This window comes from Micrasema longulum, unplaced genomic scaffold (genome assembly GCF_059751315.1).
Source record: "Micrasema longulum isolate JH-2025_06_02 unplaced genomic scaffold, ASM5975131v1 h1tg002210l, whole genome shotgun sequence".
NCBI classification, from domain to species: Eukaryota; Metazoa; Arthropoda; class Insecta; order Trichoptera; family Brachycentridae; genus Micrasema; species Micrasema longulum.
In genome coordinates, this window is record NW_028279373.1 from 21,910 (window position 1) to 38,232 (window position 16,323).

The 16,323-nt window shown below is 31.0% G+C and overlaps 1 protein-coding gene across 3 annotated transcripts in view; it reads right to left on the bottom strand.

Moving 5' to 3' along the window:
• Positions 1-16,323, bottom strand: part of LOC148272726 (uncharacterized) — a 53,508-nt gene that overhangs the window by 8,225 nt on the left and 28,960 nt on the right. Inside the window, exon 2 of one of the 3 annotated variants that reach the window (XM_088239647.1) lies at positions 11,207-11,277. The exons of the other annotated variants lie outside the window; for them this stretch is intronic. The gene's annotated coding sequence lies outside the window, so the exon portion shown is untranslated. The remainder of the gene's footprint in view (positions 1-11,206; positions 11,278-16,323) is intronic. 3 annotated transcript variants of the gene reach the window in all.

A 16,323-nucleotide genomic window follows, 5' to 3' on the forward strand; every position in this document is an offset into this window, starting at 1 on the left:
AACTCCACCTTCTTTCATAAATTATACAAAATAAGTGTGCAGCTTAATTAAATAGATTAAAGGTATAAATAAAGAAGAAGTGAAATATAAGAATAAAGATTGAGTTTAAGATAAGAAACTTTTGTTTAAAAAAAAAAGAAAAGAGATAATAAGAACATATAAGATGTAAAAAACAAACTAAAGTTAATTTACATATATACGGTGTCATAAGTCACAATATACGAGTATAACACGTTAAAATAATGAAATGTTTAATATGATGACCTTTCAACAAAATATAAAAGAAAAATGAATTATATTTTTTAAATCTTGTTTGAAACAACATTTTCTCTCATGTATTTAAACGTAGTTAAAAAAAAATTTGTATTAAATCACAATGTTAAAAATGTATATTCCATTTCAGTTCAAAACTGCGAGCGGTTATTTTTTACACAATTAATTTAATAAATGCTCCCAGAGTAATTCTAATTATCATATTTATTTACTTAGAAATGTAAAAAAATACAATTTTATTGCAACGCGTCCTGACGCCGACGCCCAGGCGCTAGTATTGATACCGACGCAATATTTGCAACGAAAGAAAACAACATTGGCACGCTAATGCGAATGCAATGTTCGATAAGACAATAAATAAGTCTAATGTTGAATAGGTTAGCACAATATAAAACTATTTTCTTTGTGTCTTGGACCGGAGCTATAAAGATTAACGATGTGATTAATTAGTATTGTTTGAGATGCCGTGTTTTTGATCAGTGAGATGTGATAAAGCAATCAAATGAACAACTAATATTATCCCATGCAATAAAATTTATTATTAAAAACCTTAGGTAGAATGCTCTAGGCATATTTTTGCCATCAAAGCAGACGGGTAAGTGACGCATATATTTTGCTCCGAACCATAATATTATATCAGAGGTTATCTTCTTTGAAAGCTCAATCTTTACGACATATTGTTTTATTTAACCGTAAGTTAATTCTAATTTAATTGGAACTAAGAATGATTAATTAATTATGATAATGAGTTATTTTTCATATCCACCTCAAGCAATTATGATTGTAATCAAGTAGAAAATAGGTTTATTATTTTTAAATGTATGTTATATCAATTTATTGACCTAAATAATACATTCAACTTACTTTTTATCTCATTGCCAATGCATTAATATTTTTAAAATACCTAGATACGTAAATGTCACTAAAAAAATTAATTTGTTTTCATGGATATTTCACAAACCAATTGAATTTTTACCTTCTTGTACATAGGTTTGAAGTGAGGGAATATTATTTAATGTTATTTCAATGCAGGTAATATATTTACTGATTACAAGATGTTATATAATTATTTGATTTTTTATGTGAATAAACTGTCTACACAGTAAGGTAACATACAGTCGATAACAATAAAGTTGCGAAGGCATTATGTACGATAACTAACATGTCTCGCGCCTGTGTCTGGTAGAACAAACCCATTTGATATCATTGTTTAAAGTTCAATATAATACAATTTATTATATTCATTTTATTTATATTTAAAAATCGATGTTTTTTTTATTTGAGATTGCTACAGGAATCAAAACTGGGTAAGAAAAAATATATCAATCGAGTACTCTCCCCATATAACAATAATTATTGTATGATTAGCTTTTTTAATGAAACTTAATATTCATAGTGATAATTATCGCGATACTGACACTAAATGGTAAAAATTGTAAACGTTAGTTTACTTAATTTTTCATTTGTTTTTTTTGTATTATTTCATATTTACTTCCTCTTAGAACTTTTTTCGTTTTCTCTATCTTCCTTATTTTTCCATCGCATATTTTGTTCGATTTCCTTATAACATTAAAATCTTAATGATTGGTCTAGTTTGTATGTATTGCATTGCTTAAAGCAAAAAATTTAAAATGAGCCATTCATTAATAAAAATAGATATTGATAAAAGCCGGGATGATTTTTTTGAGGAATAAATTCTTCTCTCTTCGTCAACATTTTTTATTTTCATGTTCTAATACTCGTTTGTACAATTGTCCATTAATTCAATATAACGGTAATTTCCGATCGGTCGGTATGTATTTGAGCGACTGTTTTATCCTTATTAACTTCTCTTGTCTTTAATATTAAAATGAGGTTAGGTTACTAGAAGGCAGTAAGTAGTAAGTATATGCAAGGGGGTTTATTAACGATATAGATTTCAGAGTTCTTTCGGCGATCATTAGTGTCAGAACTATCATGATGTATTAAAGTCTATATATCACGGCTGCATCGTGATATCACCAACTACTTAAACAGGTCCGCAATCTTTAATTAAAAATAATGAAAATATTTTTTAGATCGAATATACCAATAATCAATTTCGGATAAATATTTTAAAAATTACTAACAACTTAAGTGTCAATAGATGTAGAACAATGCTAAACCTAATCCAATTAATCATTATTTTTGTTGTGCTATTATCAAAAATTCAAATGAAATCTATTTCACTGATAAAGATAATGCGGCTATAGTCATAGTATATATATACAATATAAATAATATGTTTATAATCATAGTCATATATAAACCTATTACAATAAAATATGTTGTCGGTAATAGGAATATTTTAATTGTATTACATCGATAAATATTGATTATGTTTATGTAATGATCACAGTTTTTGAGCTGCCATTTCGATCTATTGCATATAACAAAAGCGTTGCAAATTTTTGGTTTAACAACAGACTTGTAACGGACGGTTACGTTACTATGCTTTCGATTCTCGACCTGAGTACCTACGATATATAGTTTAACTGTATAGCTAACTTCGTGATTAATAATCCTAGAATGATTTTTATTTTTATAGCGGTAGCGCGTTATGACTTTGAGATTTTTTACACATTTTTATCCTTCAAAATAAACACACAGTTTTGTTGATATTATTGTTTATTTTGAGTAAGTAAATTAGATTTTTACGGGCTCGTAGTCGACTGATCAGCGCGTTTGCCTACCCAGCAAGAGGTCTCAGTTCCGTTACCAGCATGGTACATGTATTTATTTAAAAGGTGTTTATACAGCAGAATATTTCATAGTCCCTGGACTGGCACCTGAAGCGTAAGACTGATCATCTTACCTTCATGTAATACAAATTATCTACATAAACTGTAATTGGTAAACCCCGTATGCACATATGCACCATTCGGTGTAAAAAGGTATTTAATGAATGATGAATATTAGTCGAGTTGACTAGGATCTACTGAATAAATTGCATAATTTAATTATTGATTTGACATCTTTTTAGGTTGTCCTTATTGTAGAGCGAATTATTAATGAAACCTGATGTTGAAAATTTGCTTAGGATAAGCAAGGGCAGTTATACAGCCGTTGCTGTTAAAATGTTTTTTTTAAGGTTAAAAGTTTTACGTAAACATAAAATAAATTGATGGAATTAATCACGCTCCCATTGGCCCATTTCAGACAGTCGTAAAATCCTCAGTGGCAAAATTTTATTAATTTGGTTTTCGTTCCATAATTACAATTTGTTTATATTTATGGCAAGCAAACGCACTAACATGTACACTATTTAGTCGACTAATTTCCGCTCGAATTTCTTTTGCAAAGTTTTTACATGAGAGTAGCCAATTAATCAATAAAAATATATTACAAATCGATCCACCTTAATCTTACCGTGTACCACCGGTGTATAATCTATCTTTGATAATATTGTAAAATCCATACAAATGTAGTTTAAATAATGAATTTTAGTGTTTGGAGCTTTAGAAGCTGGTCAAATGAATGTCAAATTTTCACATTTGATGCGATTCTATTTAGATTTCAGATATTTTTTATATATTTTTTACTGTATGCTAATTTATTTATTTATTTATTTACGGACATTGTCCATTTTAACCATTCATAGAGATAAATATTACAATATAAAAACAGTTAAAAACATTGAAAATGAATAAAAGAAGCATTGACAAACATAAGGGACATCAAGACACGATTAATTAATTAGTTACTAATTTTATTCAGGTAGATGACGAATATAGTTCATTGCGTTAAATAGAATTTTCTAAATATAGTATTTCTGACCTGATGACTGTCTCATGCAATATTTTATGATCCTGGACTGAACTGAAGTGTAAGGGTGATCACAATACCTTCATGTAACAGATAATCGAAATGCGCTGCATTTAGTTTTCAGATGCAGTGCCCTATGCACCACTGGGCGCTAAAAAGGGGATGATGATGATGATTTCATATTTAAAGCGATTCTGTTCAGCTTTTCGATAAATTTAATGTTTTTTTTTATCGTGTAGTTATTACGTTGGTAATTAGTACAGTAAGTATCCCTTTAGTAGCCAGCGAGCAGTGTAAACATTCTCAGGTTAAATATGCCCCTTGCCTTATAGCCAAATACTTTAAGAATCTGGTATTGACACAAAAAATTCACTATGGTACTCTTACTTTTTTTTTTTTTTTAATTGGTTCAGTTTTGGGGCGCGGAAAACGGGACAGAAAACCTCTATTTTGTCGATTTTTCTTGGGCAATATTAGTGTAGTTGTCTATTTCACACAGTATTGGGGAAGCATTTGCGAGAAAGCGATAGCCAACGTTCAAATATCCATTCATCAAAATTGTCTGGCATCGCGTATCCTCTTGAAGACCTGGGTCGCGATTACAAATGGTTTCATCGGTACATACCGAGATGGTATAATGTAATGTCGATATTTATGGACGAAAATATGTGTATTTGTATGAAATCTAGTATCTTCGTCAGTAATCTATAATTAAACGTAGTTATGCAGAAAGCAGCCAGTCCACAATTTTGAAAAAATGAGATATTGATGTTATCGGGTGCAGTAAGGACGATTCTATGTCCTGCTATAAACGGCAAGACCGCTTTCATACAAAAAATGGTTTGAATTACCTTTTGAAAATGGTATCCATCACAAAAACGGTATTTCTCAATTTGCGGAAAACACCCACAGCACTAGAAAAATCTTAACGAATTAAAAAAAATATTTAAGCTGGTCAAATATATAAAAGGATTCTTGTTTATATTATAAAAAAACTACTACATTCATCGTTTATCATTTGTTAAAGTCAAAAACATTCCAACTGTTGTGTAGATTTGTTTATTCACCCATTTCACTAAGGTGCTTTAATCTCAGTTACACTTTTCTATGACTGGATGCTTTCTGCATAACTACGTTCAATTGAACATGTTTTGAAAAAAAAAATGTAAAAATATTTCATTCTTCATACAGAAATCTTAATTTAACTTTTTAGATAAAATAGAAGATAAATTTTAACTTCCCAATTAAATACGGTCCCTTGGTATTCCAAAAGCTCTTGCGGCCGAATGTAGTAAAAAGAAAACTGACCGAAAGAAAAACTGTTTTCTCGTGCCGCGAGAGTGGTTCAGAATAGCACCCTTGGGCTTGGAGGGCGAGAACTAATTTACGGGGACCCGTCACAACAGATCTTCACAGGTCGCAGTGACTGACGTCAGTAGCTTATAAAGCACTGACCCTTATTTTTTTGAATAATAATTATAAGGAAACCATTTTACCCTATATTAAGTAATCGAACTGTCACCCGCAGCCACAGCCGGTCCTGTGTGCGGGTCATTATCTTCTTTGTTCAACGTGTCAAAGAGACCAAAGTAGTTTTGTGTTGATAGTGATAACCTAGTTTTTATTCCGAGCATGTGACAGGGTAGAGCCGTTAGCCGGCGATCATTCAATAACTCGGTACTAGCGAGGTGCGTAGCGGATAATTTCAGAATCGAATAATTCATAATCGGTTATAAAATAGGTACATCGGGTTGTGGTCCTTTAGACCGTGGTTGTGTCGCAGACTCACAATCTACCAGAACTTTGTTCCTATTTTCAAGCACAGTTGTTATTTACTAGTTGAAAATGAAAATGCTCGGGAAAATCATTGAAACGGTAAATTTTTCTCATTTAATGAAATAATAATCCAATAACGCTTTATTTAACCACATTTTTTTTTTTTAATTTTTTTTTTTATTATATTGAAAACATATTATACATAATTATATACAATATTCCCAAGGAGTTTTTTAAAAAAAAACTCATTTAGGGACATACAGATATAAATTTTTTTAGAGACGTTTTTAAATTTTAAACTATAATATTATTTAACAAAAGCAGAAAAATTAAAATTATGATATACTACAAATTAAAAAGGGTATGAAAAATACTTGAAAATAACAGAATAAACAGAATACTAGGCATGGAAATAAATTCAAAATAATGTTTACATTATGCAATCTGGGAAAGAAAATTGAAAAAGTTTAAAAATTACATGTATGTATATATACATACTGAACTAGTACAAAATAAAATCATTTTTTTTAATTAACAAAATATGCGCACACCCAATACAGGTTAATTTTTTTTATCAAAAACGTTGAAAAAATTGAAATTATGTATACAAGCCAAAAAAAGTATATAAAAAGAAAAAAACACAAATAACATTTAAATAGTATTAAAAATTACATATACAAGCAAAAACGGTGAAATATTAAAAGGTATATGTTCAAGATGCGCATTCTCTATAAACTAACATTATTTATTCAAAGTACTTCTGGAAAAAATAATTCTTCAATTCGCACGTCCTGTTTCTATATTTTGAAATAGGTACTTTAAATTTTTGTGGCAATTTATTAAATTCCTTGAAACCTATGTATTGTAAAGATCTAGTACCAAACTTCGTAGACTTCACAGATCCAATATATATATTGTTTTTTGATCGAGTACTGTACCGATGGATGTCTCCAATGAAAGCTGGCTTTATGTTACTGTGCATTGAGTCGAGAGTAGTATTAATGATAGTGTCAGTTATCTCGAAATAGGAAAGCATGCTAAAAGGCATGATTTTTGTTTCAAAATAAATGTCCCTTACATGAGTATCATACGGTAGGTGAAACACATTTCTGATCGCTCTATTCTGAATAATCTGCACCTTAGAAATTTTGTTCTTAGTTGCAAAACCCCAAACACAGCATAGGTATGATAAATGCGAATGGACCATAGAAAAATAGATTGCTCGAAGCAGCGAAACTGGAAGCATTCTCTGAAATCTGTACAGTATTCCAGCTACAGGGACAATCTTTCCTTTCACGCGCTCAACATGTTCATTCCAAGTAAGCTGCGAGTCCACTAACAGTCCCAAGTACTTAGTGCTATTTTTTTTCTCCAGACGATCAACACCAATAAAGACATCAATAGATTCATTACTCTTGTTTCCAAATAGAAGGTAGTGAGTCTTTTTTGCATTCAAGCTCAATTTATTTAAACGCAGCCATTCCGCCAGATGTAAAACGTCACTTTCAACCATCTTCTGTAAATCTTGTTTGTTTTTAGTGTGATATAAAATAGTCGTATCATCTGCATAAAGCTGTATTCCTCCTTTGAATTTTAATTTTATTTGAAATCATTAAATTAATTAAATATGCCGACCGGTTTCAAAACATGACTATTCCTTTATTATGGTTAAAAATATACAAATACTAAATATTTTAAATCTTACCAAATAAAAAAAAGCAACCAAAATACATCATCCGCTAGCGCGTGTTTAGTGTTTTACGTCCAGGGCCTCGAATAATAGGAGATTATATGGTTATCTTAATTTTTTTTTTAAAATTAATATAAAAATTTATCTACGGAAATGGGTATATTTGCATAAAAATTTCATGAATTTTCATCAGCAACTTGTGGTTGAACATATTCATTAAACAATTTTATATGAATATTACATTTTTCATATGGAAAATACAATTTAACTTTATAGACAGTTAAACATTATATTAATATCAGACCAGCAAATCACAGAAAGCAGCTTGGTGGGATTTTATTTACTGTAAAAATAAAAAAAAATAGCCATAATATTTAGCGTAAAAATTATTATTAATGTAAATAAAAAAGAAAAGAAAAAATATGATATTACTATTAACTTTCCATCGTAATATGGGCCTAGTTCAGTAGTGTAGGTAAAAGATATCAGATTTAATGATATTTTCAATTACTAAATTAGGAAACGTCTGTTATTGAAATATTTTTGATTTTACAGCCGTTTCGAATGTCCAACTATTAATTATTTTCCAAATTTAGGCCTCTATTAGATACAAATATGTAAGATATTTAATCCACTATTATTATAAAAAGTGAGATTACTTTCGAATACGTACTTATATTATTTAATGTGGAAAATCACAAAGAAGTTGCTTCCAAATAAAAAGTTTATTTTGAGTGCGTCCAAATATGTGTACTAGTACATTAGACATACAAAATTTTAACCCAGTATTTAAAAAAAATCTAAATAGAGACAACGGTGAATGTTTCACAGTGAGTATAGTGACTAGATACTACCCCTTTTCAACATTTTTTTGGCCAATAATTTTTAGATAAAATAAATAAATAATTTCCAAACAAAATAAATAAATAATTTACATACGCAAGATCTCGGGTTTAAATTTCCGATAAGGTCAACACGAAGGATAATTTACTTTTAAATATATTTTTAGTATATTATCTTCGGCTCTAAAACTGAACTGTTTCATTGTATCTAGACCAGAAATAAAATAGTAAGACTAATAATACGGGAGATTATCTTTCTCGAAAACTGCGCTCTATAAATAAGCCAAAGTAGGTGGTCTCGGGTATAACGTAAGAAAATCGAAAGGAGGTATTCGGTTTTTGACTAACCGAAGTGTTCGGTTGTTAATATTAATTATTCGCATCACTACTCAGTACCCATGGAACAAGAATCGTGACGGGGAACATTATTGTACGCCATTTCGGTTATGCAAAAATTTTACGACTGCTTCGGCTATCGGCAGGCTCCATCAACTGGTACTTTTATGACACTCGATAAATGAATATAAATTGATGCCGGTGATTTATATTGTGTGATTCATTATAATAATCCGTTTCGATATAAAAAACCTACTAGTTTTTTACTTCCGTGTAGCGTAATGCTTCTAAACCGCAATGTCTACAAACAATGGGTGTGGAATGTAATTTATATTTCTTTGTTGTTTATGGCCTTTTCTTGTAATCGTGGAATTAAAATAATGACTTTCATGGTAAATTGATGTTCATATTTCTAAACACGTTAAATATTTTACTTATCTATGTTTAAATTATTGAATATTTTCTATTGAAGATTTTTCTTACAACTCTTTACAAGAAAATACGTGTTTCAGCAAAATGACATAATTATTTTTTTTTTAAATTATGCTAAGCGAAAAAAATGTGTGAAAATTCGTGTTTTAATTACAATAGTATTGCGCTCGTAAAAGTACCAATGTTTGACCTATGAATTAGAGTAATTTATGATTATTGAAATTTACAATTATATTTTTTTATTGGGTCACACGAAGATGGCCTAAAAATGTTGCTTCTTTAGAAATAAATTGAGATGTTTTTTAAACGTCGATTAACGATGTTTAGATTTTAAGTGCAGTTTACGTTAAATGTAATAATAAAATTAAATATATAAATATACATATATTTATATATATATATATATATATATGCACAAATACAAACTACATACATACATATACATATATATACATATATATGCACATACGATAAATTTTTAAATGATTCAATGAGATAGCATAATATTTAGATTACTATCCTCAATAAATTCTCAGATTCCTTACTTCCAATGTCTGTCAACCAAATTGTTATTCTTTTTTTCAATACTGATGGTTTATCAGATTTCCAAACACACGGTATCAGGCTGTATGGTTAAGGTCCGTTTTATAGAAATGATGAATCCGCGAGGTGACTGCGAGAGAGTGACAGAAAAACTACGTTTAAATACCTATTTATTAAATTTCTCTGGCACTGAACATCCCCTCAAGAAGAAAAAATTCTCAGGTTTGTTCGCATTCCAGAACAAGACTAACATTCCATGTTGAATTTATCAGGAATCAAACCGGGACCTCACGTCAGAAAACAGACCGTGGTAGCTAAACGCGAGCCAAGGTACCACGGGCAGGTTGAATCATTAAATTAAAATGATAGTTATTTTGTATCAAATATGAAGAATGTAACACTTTAATCGAGGTTAAGTGTATTTGATTAGGGGAGGGGAGGTGTACTTTGTGTGTTATCCCTCCATCTTATGTGAAGAATGAGAGGTGGGTGGCAGAAGTAATATGAAAATTCGCATAGTTGCCGTACTCGACCTACTGATCGCGACCCGTGATAACCTGAGGGTATAACAGGCGTGCAAATTCACAAGCCCTTTTGCATATATCACGGTAGATTCACTTTATTTCAGTCATAAAATAGTTTTATGTATTGTTGTCTGCCTGTATATTGTTTCGACTATAATTCATTTTAATATTTGTATTTTCACGATATGTGTTTTGGGAGACTCATAGCATTCTTTTACTAAATGTGATTAAATATTTATATATAACCACTTACCGACTTTTTTAAGTCTACCGGTTCCGAAATGTACCCGTCTCTTTATCAGGACACTAATTAAACTGTAATAGTCACCCTATTAAACCAATTAAGCTTACCTCCTTCCTCCATCCCCTCTACTTTTTTCATTATTTCTCAAACAACAGAATATTTTCATAAATTAATCAGTGCATCTTTGTCCCAATCAGTGCATGTTTTTCCCAATCAGTGCATGTACTTATTAAAATGCATGTCGTGTTGGTTTTATATTTTTGTGCAACAACTATGGCGAAGGTGTATAGTGGGTTTTGCATGTTGGTTTAATTGGTGTCCTGACGAAGAGACGGATACGTCTCGAAACCGGTAGACATAGAAAAGTCAGTAAGTGGTTATACAGAAATATTAAATAACATTTAGTAAAATATTTGACGACAAAGTTAATGCTTTAAATATTAATAATATGTTTTCTTTTATTTAATTTTTAAATCAAGCTACTTACGTGATTAAGAATATTACATGATGGAAATATGCCTATTCAGATTTCACTATTAACTGAAGCAGTGTTATAGTAATCACTCCCTCGTTATTTATTTATTTATTTACAAAACAGCTTACAAAAAAAAAACAAATAGGTATTTATATACACTGGGTGTTCTTTAAACCCTGTCAGACCTGAAACCACGATGATCAGTCTGGGCAAGAAGATGTATTAGCACATTTAAAAAAATATTAAGAGCAAAGAAAATTTTGGAAAATAAAACAAATGGTTGCTTACTTCTGCAAAGGAGAAGCGAGAGGAGTGCGGCCGTTGTCAGCGTATCAGACTCTTCCCTCCTCGTTTCTCCCCTGCAAAAGTAAGCAACCATTTGATTTTTGATATTGCATTTTTTTTAATTTTATTCGTTCTAAAAAAATATTTTAATGTGCCAATAAGTCTTCTTGCTCATACTGATCATCGTGGTTTTGGATGTGACAGGGTTTAAAAAATACTTGTATAATAAATACAAGATAATAAAATATGCGTATTATAGATGTTAATAAAGGGGATATGAAAAGATTTAATAAAAGAGGTAGTTTTGCAAATTTTATATTATGTACGAAGTTTTGGTCCTAATATATCCCTAAAAAGCTCCCTTAAAAACATAAATAAACATAAAGGAAAATAGAAAGAAAAAATAAAACAGAAATTCTGTAAAATCTATAATAAAGAAGAAAAGATGCACAAATAAAACTTTAAAAGGAATTACAAGTTTGTACAAAAAGATTTCACTAAAATTACATTTTCATTAAATAAATCAACAGCATGTCAAAATGCCGATTCTTTGGATACGGTTTACACTTTAAAAAGGCATAGTACTTAGTAATTAATTAAAACGGATCAATTTGCATTTTTTAGTGCTGCAATTCGGTACACAAACAGTCCAACATATTGTTAAGTTTTTTTTACCTTGATAAGATTATTTATCTACGACTGAAAATGGCCCCAAAATTATAATATTCAGGTCAATTGATAAAAATGTTTATAAATACATATATGTTTTTTAAGTTTTTAAGTTATGATGGATTTCAATACAGAGAAATAAATTTGTGCCAAACATGAATGCAATTTGTGCACTTGACATCAGGAAAACGCACAAACTTAATATTTGCGATACACGTGTAGGCTGTTAAGTGCACTATCAATACATAAGCGGTTTAAAACGTGGGAAAAAATCAAGTTTTCGAATTCTTCATATCGCAATCGGCGCGGTCAGTACACAGTACACTTTACACATGTCTGAAGTCTACACGCGGCGAGCTTTGTGTCCGCCATTTGCCAGTGGTAATAGAGGATCCCGGATGATGGCATTTCGGGACCCGAAAACTGCCGGGTCCATTACGGCCAAGAAACTTAGTCATTGTTTGGCTGGGTGAAACGGCTAATTAATTATTAATTATCGCACGTACTCATCATCCCTTTTTATACGTTTATATATATGTTAACCTATGTATATGTGGAGATGCAAATCCACTTATTGCTTTTTTTATTTATTTATTATTTATATAAAGATACTTATTTAAAAAAAAACGTATCCATAACTCTATGAGGCCAAGAGCTCTGTGTTGAGTTGGGATACAACATAATGAAAAGTTGAAGCATGAGCATTATTAAAGAATACTAACAATAAAAATCATTACATAAACATTAATTTTATAATATTAAACATTCGAACAAGCTTAATACGAGTAGAATATAAATCTATGCAACGTCTCGCAGCAGTCTCTTGCTATGGTCTCTTCCTAACATCCAAACGTGTACATTTCTCCTGACAATTACTTTCGTTTTGGAGAACTCAATATGTTCATTCAGGACTTTGAACACTCTTGGGGCCACGAAGATAATTTTTTCTGAGCAAAAGTCGTACATGTTTTTGATATTAAAAAATTCAAATTACAGGAAAACCTCATACGAGAATAGGGCTGGGATTTCTTTTTTTGTATGCGCATGACCAATGACTGTCAATGACGAGTCAATGACTGTTAAAAAAAGGTCTAATGTCCATTACTTTCATAGATTGAAAAAATGACACAGATGTAAACATTGGGGGACATTGAAGCATCACTCTAAGTATGAATTTTTGTATATCTATTTAAGGATTCATGATAGACGCCGTACAACCACCCCAGCCCATTTTACCATTGGTAGCCACTCACTGGAAAAGAGAAAAATACACAGTTCTGCGAGTACCAATGTCAATGTTTTAGAGCACATTTACATAAAGATGTTGAGTGTCACGATCATTTGTTATTCAGTAAAGAAAATCTGATCAGTTTTGCACTTTTATTTCTGTTTCAGTGTGGCGATTATATACAAAAATACAACAAAATCATTGAGTATAATATTTAGATTCCACAAACTATATACATGCTTGTAAGTGGATTCCTTTAACTATCCTTTACAATAATAATTAATCTATTGTCAATATTATAAAGACCATATAAAGACAGGCGTGACGCAGTTGGTTAGATGACCAACTGTAAAACTGGCGTCGCGGTTTCGATTCCCACCAATTGCAAAGAAAAAATCCGAGTAAGGTTATTTTCTCCAATCGGTCTACGCGTTGCGTATTTTCATTACGTCCTTCCATATCTCCTCTTTCCCACCTGCTGGCAAGTCTCTAAAATAGAGACTTGCCAGCTTGGTTGAAATACGTAAAGAAATGAAAAAATTACTTTTGAAAAACTCCTATAATTTATGTTTCGACCCCAAGAAAAAAAAAAAAACGTTACTTAAAATGAAAAACTTCAGCCCTGCGGGAGATTGGATACAATAAATGTAAAAATTGGAACATTAAATTGTACGGCAAAGTTTCCTGAAAATGTACGAAAAAAAACATATTTCAATAAAAACGAACAACGTTAGACGACGTCACTGGTTCATATGAATTAAACAATGATAAGAGAGTTATGGAAGAATTCCGGTTTGCTTGCCGCCAATGGACCAATGTGCAGAACTGATCGAGAATAATCGGAAGATAATCTTTGACGTCACACGCGGAGTTATTTCAGAAATGCAAAACTTTAAAAAATCATAGCGCTGAAAATAAGATATTTAAAAATTGAAAAAAGAAATTTAGCTTAGATTAATAATTTTTAAATAAAAAAAAAACACTGAAATTTCTCATTACAATCACACGAAGTATGCGGTGGGTTCATGAAGCGAACAAGTTGTAAACAGAAATGCTGGAGGCAGAGAAGGGCGAGTGACGTGTTGCGCACCCTTATTTATGTGCATAGGGTACTATCGTCACTCAACTCTCTAGTATCCTCACAGCTAATTATATATCTAAATGAACTATGGATGGTTCTGGATATAGTTACTAAAAATGATAGTTTGCCACAGTAATTATTAAATTTAGGAATCATTAATTTTGCATTTCTTATATTTATTTGTGAATATTTTTCATTTTTACTTTTGATGCCAATTCCGGTAATTAATTTTTATTGCTCTCAGTAGACATGAAATGAAGAAGTTCAGTCGTTTTTTACTAGATATTTTTTTATTAATATTTTTTTAAAGCTTTGTTATTTTTAAATTACTCTGCCCGTAACGTCACGAGTTGTCGTCGGTGAATTGAGCAGACATTTAAAAAGGTAACCCAAAACACTCTACACAAGGTTTACTGGAAACCGCTAATCTATCACATTACATAATTAATTGGCTATTCTAAACAGCTGTTGACCAGAACATGTGACGTTTTAAAGTAATTAATTTTTATCACAAGGTATATTTATTAATTTTTTATGCACTTTTGAGAAACTTCACCGCACAATAAGGAAATTCAACCCTACGCAAAATTAGAAATTAACAAAATTAGACAAAATGATTTTAATAAAAACGAACTACTTTGGATGACGTCACTCGTTCTTCCGAATCAACCGATGATAAGAGAGTTGTGATAGATTTCCACTTATCACTAGGTCAACTGACCAATCAGCAGAACTCATCGAGAAGAAGGGGAAGATAACTTGAGACGTTACACGCGGAGTAATTTGAAAATATAACACTTTGAAAAATCGTAACGCTGATAGTGCGAAACATAAAAATTGAAAAAAATAATTTTGGCTTAGTTTAATAGTCTACTGACAAACTAAAAAAGACCGCTGATATTTCTTACTAAATGCTCTAATTTTTATCGCGTGTTAGAAAACATTTTTATATCTAATTTCCGGAAGCAAAAGACACCAATCAAAACACTACGAGGCGGATATATTTTTATACTTCATGCTACCAACAAAAAAGGCTTATTAATTAAATTATTTTTAAAACTAAACACTGCGTTGATATCTCAGAGTTATTCGTTAGAGAAACCCTTTAGATCTGTTGCATATGATAAAATCGTTCCAAATGTTTTGTTTGGTTTTTAGTCAAACAACAAACGCGTAATGGACGGTTTCGGTTTTCAATTTTTGAACTGAGTACCCACGGCCCATTGTATTGCTGTAAACTGTAGCTTACTTCGTGGTTCATAATAATAGAATGGTTTTTGTCCGTATGTGGGACTCTATTAGCCAGAGGCGTATTATTACTCAAAGGTCTAAGATATCAATAGCCTTTTTTAGGATGTAATGCTAAATATTTATTACTATAAGCTTTTGTAAACATTACAATATTACAGGATCCATCTTCTGAGCTGGTGTAATGGTAGTATTTGAGTTACAATTGTACTTTTATTAGTAATTTGTATCGCGTCGCAGCTTTTGTTAGTGTTTAAATATAAATTCTCACGTGGTACCGTACCACAGTTGACGAGTCACACACAATTAAATACTATTTTTATTCATTAGTATTAATATTACTACCATCACGTCATTTAACCGTAGGGGTAGGCAGAGAGAACGGACTGTCACACACATCTATCTTGGCATACATTCCTAGCTTCTTTACATCTTGTCATGCATGCCCTTTGGTTCTGCCTGCTTTTGACATGACCAGACTTAAGATTTTGGTTTCTCTGATCATGCCATGTCTTCTTTGGGCGTCCTCGTTCCACGTTATCGTTCACTCTAGCCATATAACCTGTTTTACCATTCTTTCGTCATCCATTCGTTCTATATGAACAATCCATCATAGATACCCTTTCTTAATTTTATCAATTATTTACACTACGACTTAATTTCATCATTCGTTACCCAGTCACACATTGATTTTAAAAATAAAAAAAATATATATTTTATTTATTGGGGATTCACATGTAAAAAAAACACGAAGAAAAAGAAAAATAATCACAGATATCCACAGACATAAGTAAAATATACATAAATCGGTTTCTTCGTGTCAGTAAATATGTTTTAGACATGAGTTGTGAAGGTTAGTGTTAGGGAAAGTGTAAGTGCGTAAGAGGGTGGGTG